Raw genomic sequence first — 11,286 nt, forward strand, 5'->3', positions numbered from 1 at the left:
AGTTCCATTCAAATCATGCAAGTTAGAGTCCAAAACAAGGGCAAAAGTGTTTGGAAAAGTAGATACGATGGAGACGTATCAACTCCCCCAAGCTCAAACCTTTGCTTGTCCTCAAGCAATTCAGTTGATAAACTGAAAGTGATAAACAAAAACTTTTACAAACTCTGTTTGCTCTTGTTGTTGTAAATATGTAAAGCCAGCATTCAGGTTTTCAGCAAAGATTATGAACTAACCATATTCACAATAATACTTAGTCTCATGTTTACTCATATCAATGACACAATAAACTAGCGAGCAATAATAATAAATCTCGGATGACAACACTTTCTCAAAATAATCATGATATGATATGACAAGATTGTATCTCGCTTGCCCTTTGTGAGACCGCAAAACATAAATGCATAGCACCTTTAAAGATCAAGGACTGACTAGACATTGTAATTCATGGTAAAAGAGATCCAGTCAAGTCATACTCAATGTAAACTAACAATAATGGATGCAAATGATAGAGGTGCTCTCCAACTGGTGCTTTTTAATAAGAGGATGATGACTCAACATAAAAGTAAATAGATAGGCTGTAACGCCCACGATGCGGCTATAGCTCCCATGTGTCGAAGCACGACTTAGAGGCATAACCGCATTGTAAGCAATGTCGCAAGTGAGGTAATCCTCACAACAACCCATGTAATGAATAAGGGAAAAGATACATAGTTGGCTTACACTCGCCATGTCACACAAATAGCATAAATAACATTACATTCATCCAGATACACTCAAGGTCCGACTACGGAACCAAAATAAAGAACAACCCCAAATGTGACAAATGTCCCCGATGCCCCAACTGGGCACCACTATTGATCGTCTAGAAAGGAAACGTAGTATCGTCCTGAGTCCTCATCGAACTCCCACTTGAGCTCAGTCGAATCTCCTGGAATGGTATCATCGGTCCCTGCATCTTGTTTTGAAGTAATCTGTGAGTCACGGGGACTCAGCAATCTCACACCCTCGCGAGCAAGACTATTTAAGCTTATAGGAAGGGTAAAAGGTATGATGTGGAGCTGCAGCAAGCGACTAGCATATATGGTGGCTAACATACGCAAAAGAGAGCGAGAAGAGAAGGCAAAGGCATGGTCGATGAACTATGATCAAGAAGTGATCCTAGAACAACCTACGATCAATAATAACACGAGACCGTGTTCTCTTCCCAGATTCCACCGAAAAGAGACCATCACGGCCACACACTTTGTTGATTCATTTTTAATTAAGTTTAGTTTAAGGTTATCTACAACCAGACATTAACAAATTCCCATCTGCCCATAACCGCAGGCACGGCTTTCGAAAGTTCAAATCCCTGCAGGGGTGTCCCAACTTAGCCCATCACAAGCTCTCACAGCCAACGAAGGATATTCCTTCTCCCAAGACAATCCGATCAGACTCGGAATACCAGTTACAAGACATCTCGACAATGGTAAAACTAAACTAGCAAAGCCGCCCGAATGTGCCGACGAATCCCGATAGGAGCTGCACATATCTTGTTCTCAAGGCACACTCAGATGAGCCAGACATCGGGTAGGCCATCCCAGAGTTGCCCCTAGTAGCCCCAGACATCGCTCAGTTGGACCAACACTTAGAGAAGCACTGGCCCGGGGGGGTTAAAATAAAGATGACCCTTGAGTCTGCGAAACCCAAGGGAAAAGGCTAGGTGGCGAATGGTAAAACCAATGTTGGGCATTGTTGGAAGAGTTTTATTCAAGGCGAACTGTCAAGGGGTTCCCATTATAACCCAACCGTGTAAGGAACGCAAAATCAAGGAACACAACACCTGTATGACGGAAACTAGGGCGGCAAGAGTGCAACAAAACACCAGGCATAAGGCCGAGCCTTCCACCCTTTACCAAGTATATAGGTGCATTAAAATAGACAAGATATAATAATGATATCCCAACAATAAACATGTTCCAACAATGAACAAACTCCAAACTTCACCTGCAACTAGCAATGCTATAAGAGGGGCTGAGCAAAGCGGTAACATAGCCAAACAACGGTTTGCTAGGACAAGGTGGGTTAGAGGTTTGACATGGCAATATGGGAGGCATGATAAGCAAGTGGTAGGTATCGTAGCATAGGCATAGCAAAAGAGAGAGCATCTAGAAAGCAAAGATATAAGTGATTTCGAGGGTATGGTCATCTTGCCTGCAAAGTTCTCCGAGTTGACGTTAGCTTGATCCTCGTAAGCATACTCAACGGGCTCCTCGGTCACGTACTCATCTCCCGGATCTACCCAAGCAAGAACAATAAACAAAGGGAGACACAATCAAGCACGTGCAATGCACAAACAATATGATCCAAAACATGGCATGATATGCGGGATGCGTTATGCGATGCATATGCATGTTTCGGAAAGGAAAGATTGAAACTGGCCTCAACATGGAAAACCAAGAGTGCCACTAGAAAGATGAGTTGATTTCGGTCGAAATCGATATAAAGATCACCGGAATTGGATGCACGGTTTGCAAATGGCAAGCAAAACAAATATGGCTCCGGTCTGCGATTAACAACATGAGGCCTCCTAAATGCATCAAGAACAACATGCTACAGCACTCTAACATAACAACAAAATACATGGCAGGGATCCACTCAAGAAGCTTGACAAAAGAAGAACACTGAGCTACGGCTAAATCACTCAATAGCAAGTTCAAACAAGCATGGCAAAAGTGCAAAATATATCAGGTTACAGACTTAGTGAAAATAACAACATGCCAGGAATTTAACATCAGGAAGCAATGTTTAGAGCATGATAACAACATGCTACAGGAACATATCATGGCAAAGCAAGGCATGGCATGAAGCTACTCAAATCATACAACAAAAGTCCCTTACTGACCATAAGTCAAAAGGGATCAGAAAATACAATGGCAACCATGTGAACATAGCAATTACCATTAACAGATTCAGACTTAGCAGAAAACTGGAACATGGCAAAACAGATATTGAGTAGGCATGTTTACGAGCTCAATGCTCTCACCACAAGGCATTGCATGATAAACTAAGCATACACCCAGTAAGTAGACATGGCATAGAAGCTAAAAATGGCAAGAACAACATCATAGCATGCATGGATCAACTACAACAAGCTCGGCAAAAATGCTTAACATGTAAACATTCTGCTAGGAACATTTTATAGCAAAAGTAGAGCTCGATTGACTCAAGCTAGGGTTATCCATAATTGCAAACAAAGACATGGATGGATAGAGCACCACAATATCTACAAAACAACCTTAATGATCATGCTCAAAAGAGGCATGGATCACTCAGTAGCAACATGAATACATGGCATAAAAATATTATCAGGGCAATGACTTAGAATATTTCTAAGTCCCTGAAATCAGCAACATTGAGAGGGCTACTTTGCATGCTTGTGCTAGTCACCACATAGATCAAAAAAATACATGGCATACACCCCTGTAAAGATGGCATGGCATACTTCAAAACACATGTAGGGCTCAAGTTCATAGGAGGCACACATCAATCATGGCAAAAATGACAGATGTCCAATTACTGATATGAATCTGAAACTAACAGAAACTAGCACTCTTCCAACAGCATTTAGGGCATCAAGATGAGCCCATATGAACATGATGCAATGAGATGGAATGAAGTACTTGTCGAGACGAACATTTCGATATGCTACACACACAAATCGGAGCCACGGATGCAGAGATACAATGCGATGAATACATGCAAAAATTATTAGGGTTTAGGGCAAAAAGTCAACCGAGATTTCAGATCTGGATCCGGAGCACTGTAGCAGCACGGAAAACGAAGATGAACTTGAGCTCGCCGGAGTTCCTCTTCGCCGGAGATGGGGGTCGCCGGAGTAGCGGAACTTGACGCCAGCGACGAGGGTCGTCGAGGAGGCGGTGGCGGGCGCGGTGGTGCGGCTGCGGCAAGGAGCGGCGTCCCCGGCTGGCGCGGATGGCGGCGGTGGCCTGCCGGAGCGGCGAGGTGGTGCGGGCGATCGCCGATGCCAGCGAGGGACGCAGCGGCCAGCGCGGCGGGCGAGGTGGCAGCGCTCGGGCGCGCGTGAGCCGGGCGGTTCGCGGCGCTGCGCGGGCCGGGAGGGCTCTTCCCGGGCCCAGGCGGGCCGGCGCGGCGGGGGAGATCCGGCGGGACACGTGGAAGTCCCCGGTTGGGCACGGTCGGCGGCGACTGCGGTGTCCGGCGCGGCCCGGACACGTCCGGCGCGTGGAGAGACGAGTGGGACTAGGTCTAGGGTTGGAAATGACCCGAAATTTCGGGGGAGAAGGCCTTTTATAGGTAGGAGGAGCTAGGAGAGTCCAAATGAGGTGCGGTTTTCGGCCACGCGATCGTGATTGAACAGTCTAGATGATGGAGGAGGTTTAGGTGGGTTTTGGGCCATTTTGGAGAGGTGTTGGGCTGCAACACACATGAGGCCTTTTCAGTTCCTCGGTTAACCGTTGGAGTATCAAACGAAGTCCAAATGGCACGAAACTTGACAGGCGGTCTACCGGTAGTAAGGCAAGGCCGCATGGCAAGTCTCAGTCCAATCCGAAAACGTTTAACACACGCACATGAAAAGAGGTAGAAAGGGACACCGGGGGACATAGGAGCGCCGGAATGCAAAATGGACAACGGGGAAAATGCTCGGATGCATGAGACGAACACGTGTGCAAATGCGATGCACATGATGACATGGTATGAGATGCATGACAAAGACAAAAGCACATGAGGAAAAAAACTCGACAACAAGGAAATATCATAACTTAGTGCCGGAAATGGCAAGAGTTGGAATACAATTATGGCAGGTTACATACGGGGTGTTACAACACTCCACCACTACGAAAGGGTCTCGTCCCGATATCTAGGACTGGAAAAACTCCGGGTACTCAGAACGGAGGTGATCCTCGCGTTCCCAGGTGGCTTCACGGTCGGAATGATGTGACCACTTGACTTTCAAGAATTTGATAGACTTGTTGCGAGTCTTGCGCTTAGTTTCTTCAAGAATAGCAACGGGGTTCTCATGATAAGACAGGTCTTCTTGGAGATCAATGTCTTCAAAGTTGACGGTGTGGTCAGGAGTCTTGAAACACTTGCGGAGCTGAGATACGTGAAACACGTCATGCACATTTGCAAAGTTGGAGGGAAGCTCAAGTTGATAGGCGAGATCGCCTCTTTTGTCGATGATCTTGAAAGGACCCACGTATCTAGGGGCAAGCTTCCCTTTGATACCGAAGCGACAAGTACCTTTCATTGGAGAGACGCGGAGGTAGACATGGTCTCCGATCTCGAAAGCCAAGTCATGATGCTTGCTATCATAGTAACTCTTCTAGCGTGATTTGCGCGGCTTTTAGATTTTCACGAATGACTTTGCACATTTCTTCAGCCTCTGTGATCAAGTCATTGCCAAGAAGTTGGCGTTCACCAGTCTCTGACCAATTAAGAGGAGTACGACACTTCCTGCCATAGAGAATTTCGAATGGGGCCTTGCCTGAACTTGCTTGGAAGCTGTTGTTGTAGGAGAACTCGGCATATGGAAGACAATCTTCCCACTTCATACCGAAAGAGATGACACAAGCCCTGAGCATATCTTCAAGAATCTGATTGACTCGCTCGACTTGGCCACTGGTTTGAGGATGAAAAGTTGTGCTGAAGCGAATGTTGGTGCCCATGGCCTTCTGAAAAGAATCCCAAAACTGGGAGGTGAAGATGCTGCCACGATCTGAAGATATCAACTGCAGAATGCCGTGCAGAGAGACAATGTTGGAGGTATATAGCTCTGCTAGCTGAGCTGCTGTGATTGATTCTTTGATAGGAAGAAAATGAGCCACTTTAGTGAGCTTGTCGATGACAACGAAGATAGCATCATTGCCACGCTTGGACTTGGGAAATCCAGTCACGAAGTCCATCTCAATATGGTCAAACTTCCATTCTGGAATGGCAAGAGGTTGGAGGAGACCAGCTGGTCGTTGGTTTTTTGCTTTCACTCTTCTGCAGACATCACATTCATTCACGAACTGAGCAATCTTGCGCTTCATTTGAGTCCACCAATACGACTGCTTGAGGTCCTGGTACATCTTTGTACTTCCAGGGTGAATAGAGAGGAGTGAATTGTGAGCCTTGTTCATAATGACTTTACGAAGGTCACCTTTAGGCACAACAATGCAATCCTCGAAGAATAGAGTATCCTTGTCATCAAGGCGATAGCACTTGTACTTGGGTTGACTCTTGGCAATCCCAATCTTCACCTTCTTCACCATAGCATCAAGAAATTGAGCCTCGCGAATATGATCTTCCAAAGTAGGAGAGACTTGGAGGTTGGCAAGAAATCCTTGAGGAACAACTTGAAGATTAAGTTTGCGGAAAGCTCACAAAGCTCTAGTTGGTAAGGCTTGAGAATCAAACTGTTGCAGTAAGCCTTCCTGCTCAATGCGTCAGCAATTACATTGGCCTTTCCTGGAGTATATTTGATACTCGAATTATACTCTTGAATCATTTCGACCCAACGAGTCTGCCTGAGGTTGAGGTTTGGCTGAGTGAAGATGTACTTGAGACTCTTATGATCAGTGAAGATGTCCACTTTTCTTCCCAATAAGAGATGTCTCCAAGTTAAAAGAGCATGGACAACTGCCGCCAACTCAAGGTCATGAGTGGGGTAGTTCTTTTCGTTGGGCTTCAACTGGCAAGAGGTATAGGCCACAACTTTCTTATCTTGCATTAACACTGCACCAAGACCTTGAAGGGAAGCATCACAGAAGACCTCAAATGGTTTGGATTCATCAGGAGGAGTCAGAACTGGAGCAGAAACTAACTTCTCTTTCAGGGTGTTGAAAGCGATGTCACATTCAGGCGACCAGACATACTTCACATGCTTCTGGAGAAGGTTGGAAAGAGGCTTCGTGATCTTAGAGAAGTTCTCAACGAACCTTCCACAATAGCTTGCGAGCCCAAGGAAACTGCGGAGTTGCTTCACGTTCTGAGGTGGTTCCCAATTCACAATTGCAGACACCTTCTCAGGATTCACAGCTATGCCCTTGGCGGAGATGATATGCCCAAGGTAGAGAACCTCATCGAGCCAAAACTTGCACTTTGAAAACTTCACATAGAACTGATGTTCTCTGAGTTTATCTAGCACCAATCTCAAGTGTTTGGCATGATCCTCCTTGTTCTTGGAAAAGACCAAAATGTCATCGAGGTAGACCAAGACGAAGTCATTTGTATAGGCGTTGAAGATGAAGTTCATCATGCGAGAGAATGTTGGAGGAGCGTTGACGAGGCCGAAAGACATGACAGTGTATTCATATGAACCATAGCTTGTTCTGAATGTTGTCTTGGGGATATCTTCTTCACGAATGCGAATCTAATGATAGCCCATACGGAGGTCAAGCTTGGAGTATACTTGAGCACCTTTGAGTTATTCAAACAGCTCGTTGATGTTGGGAAGTGGGTACTTGTTCTTTATGGTCTTCTTGTTCAATGGACGGTAGTCGATACAAAGTCGGTCCGTTCCATCCTTCTTCTTGACAAAAAGAACACCACATCCCCATGGAGAAGAACGTGGTCGGATGAGACCCATACGCTCTTGAATATTGAGTTGTTTCTTTAACTCCTTCAACTCTTCAGGTCCAAGCCTGTAAGGACGTTTGCAAATAGGTTCCGTGCCAGGCTCAAGATCGATGACGAATTCAACTGGCCGGTGCGGAGGCATTCCTGGAAGCTCTTCTGGAAAGACGTCTTGATATTCACAAACGACTGGAATCTGAGAGATGGCATCCGGCTCGCCCTTCTCGTTGAGAGAAAACAGACGGATGATATCATCACGAGCGGCAAAGACGATTACATCCTCAGACGAATGTGTCAATTGAATCTACCTGGCAGCACAATCAAGCTGAGCCTTGTGCTTAGAAAGCCAATCAATTCCGAGAATAAGATCAATATCCGAGTTACCAAGGACCACTAGAGAGGACAGAAACTTATAGTCGCCCAACGTGATAGTAACATCCGGGATCACAGAGCTTGCATTCATGAATTTACCCAGAGAAACAACTAATAACTGTCTAGGCAATTCTTGGAAAGGCAACTCATGCTTAGATGCAAATGGTCTTGAAATGGAACAATGCGATGCACCAGTATCAAAAAGGACTTTTGGAGGAATATCGTTAACAAGAAGGTTACCCATAATCACATCTGACGAGTCCTCTGCCTGAGCTGCGTTCATAAAGTTGACCTTGGCAGACTTGGGGTTATGCTTGACCACTGCGATACTGGCAGATCTCACAGGAGGAGGACGAAGACGCCTCTAATTGAAGCATTTGTTGGCATAGTGACCCTTCTGCTGACACTTGTTGCACGTGACCTCTAAAAGCGGACAGTGATACAGAGCACTTGATCTTGGAGCATGAGACGAAGTCTTGTTCTGAAAGCCTGGGTTGGGTGGGTGGGAAGATCCATTGCCACCTTTGCTCTTCTGCTGATAAGGCTGACGGAACGAAGGAGGAGGAGGCAACCAATACTTTTGCTGCTTAGTTGCCACTTGAGTTGAGGAAGAAGGAGTCGCATCTCTGACTCGCTTCTTGGAAGCATCGCACTTGAGTTGATCAATCTCTTGTTTCAGTGCCATGTTGAAAAACTCATCGTACTTCTGCGGCTCGAAAAGCACAAGAGCTAGTTGGAGATCTTCTCTGAGGCCACCTCTGAACTGATAAATCATGCTCTTCTCGTCGGGGACGTCCTACTTGGTGAAACGAGTGAGCTTCTGGAACATGATGTTATACTGATAAACAGACAAACTGCCTTGCTTCAGGTTGCGGAATTCCTCACGCTTGCTCTCAACAACACTCTGAGGAATGTGGTGAGCTTTGAAGTCTTGACAGAATTCATCCCAGGTAATCACACGACCTCCTCTGGAATCTTTGTATTGCTGATACCATTCTGCAACTTGGTCTTTGAGTTGGAAGGAGGCAAACTTGACAAAGTCCTCAGGCCTGACGTTGCTGCACTCAAAATGCTTGCAGATATCCATGAGCCAATCATCAACGTCTGTTGCCTCGACATAGTTGCTGAAGGTCTTTGGCTGGTTTGCGAGGAACTGCTTGAGTGTAGCAAACTGATTCTGATTGTTGCCATGGCCTTGGTTCCCTTGGTTGCGCTCTTGCAAAATTTGCATGATCAGCTGCGTATTTGCATTGGTAGCGGCCATCATAGCTTGCCATGCCTCCGGAGGTGGAGGTGGTGGTGGCGGATTAGGATTCGAACGCGTTGGAGGAGTCATCCTGAAGAGGGTGACATCCGTTAGCATCTTGAGAGACATATATTCAAGCTGAATCAAATGGATCGAAATGCAACATATAGTCTTAACATCTGAACAAAATGAACGAATGCATTCCAATTGAAATGGTCACACTTCCATAAATTGAGAAGCCACTTAGATAGATGTAGAAGAATAAAACAACAAGGTACGGACAAGAACAAATACTTGGTGAGGATTACCCAATCCCAAACCAAATATTCGCGGAAGAAAAACTAGAGCTACAAGAATTCCCACCTATGAAACTCCCGAACCTTTTCGGTTATGCAATCAGGTGTTGGGGATACAGGGGAAGCATAATATCTCACCCAAAGCTAGCAAATCCTACATCCAGATGTATCCATCCTTCAACACATAACCAAGAAACCTTCAGAAATCATTTACCTCAACCTTCGAAAAGCATCCGTTATAAGAGTTATGGCAATACTCCCGAACTCCCGCCCCAGTACTAGGTGGCGTCGAGGTTATCTCACCAACAACTGCATAAAAGAGATTTTCGATGTCGGTGAAACTCAAGTATTCCAGAATTGCAACGATAAAATTGTGACGACAACACCTCGGAGCTCAACTCCTCGGGACACTGCCACAACCCCTAAATGTCAGGAGGCACCAAGAACAATGTTCTCGTCACAAAACCATAGGAATGATACCAAGATACCCGTGTGATCCTAATTTTTTTAGTGAAATTTGAGAAGAGAAGAGTTAAAACTCTACGTCAGGATGCCTCACCAGAGCGATGAAGGGACTGAGGAGTAAAAAGAATCCTACTCTCCGATATATATAATCCTAAATGACTCAAAACATTTTTCTAGACTCAACAACGCCAGCGATTCGATCAAGCAGGGGGCTCCTAAGGTCGGGGAAGGCTTTGATTACCAACTTGTAACGCCCACGATGCGGCTATAGCTCCCACGTGTCGAAGCACGACTTAGAGGCATAACTGCATTGTAAGCAATGTCGCAAGTGAGGTAATCTTCACAACAACCCATGTAATTAATAAGGGAAAAGATACATAGTTGGCTTACACTCGCCACGTCACACATATAACATAAATAGCATTACATTCATCCATATACACTCAAGGTCCGACTACGGAACCAAAATAAAGAACAACCCCAAATGCGACAAATGTCCCCGATCGCCCCAACTGGGCACCACTACTGATCGTCTGGAAAGGAAACTTAGTATCATCCTGAGTCCTCATCGAACTCCCACTTGAGCTCAGTCGAATCTCCTGGAATGGTATCGTCGGTCCCTACATCTGGTTTTGAAGTAATCTGTGAGTCACGGGGACTCAGCAATCTCACACCCTCGTGATCAAGACTATTTAAGCTTATAGGAAGGGTAAAAGGTATGATGTGGAGCTGCAGCAAGCGACTAGCATATATGGTGGCTAACATACGCAAAAGAGAGCGAGAAGAGAAGGCAAAGGCACGGACGATGAACTATGATCAAGAAGTGATCCTAGAACAACCTACGATCAAGAATAACACAAGACCGTGTTCTCTTCCCGGACTCCGCCGAAAAGAGACCATCACGGCCACACACTCTGTTGATTCATTTTTAATTAAGTTTAGTTTAAGGTTATCTACAACCGGACATTAACAAATTCCCATCTGCCCATAACCGCGGGCACGGCTTTTGAAAGTTAAAATCCCTGCAGGGGTGTCCCAACTTAGCCCATCACAAGCTCTCACGGCCAACGAAGGATATTCCTTCTCCCAAGACAATCCGATCAGACTCGGAATCCCGGTTACAAGACATCTCGACAATGGTAAAACTAAACCAGCAAAGCCGCCCGAATCTGCCGACAAATCCCGATAGGAGCTGCACATATCTCGTTCTTAAGGCACACTCAGATGAGCTAGACGTCGGGTAGGCCAGCCCAGAGTTGCCCCTGGTAGCCCCGGACATCGCTCAGTTGGACCAACACTTAGAGAAGCACTGGCCCGGGGGGGTTA

This window comes from Triticum aestivum, chromosome 2A (genome assembly GCF_018294505.1).
Source record: "Triticum aestivum cultivar Chinese Spring chromosome 2A, IWGSC CS RefSeq v2.1, whole genome shotgun sequence".
NCBI lineage: Eukaryota > Viridiplantae > Streptophyta > Magnoliopsida > Poales > Poaceae > Triticum > Triticum aestivum.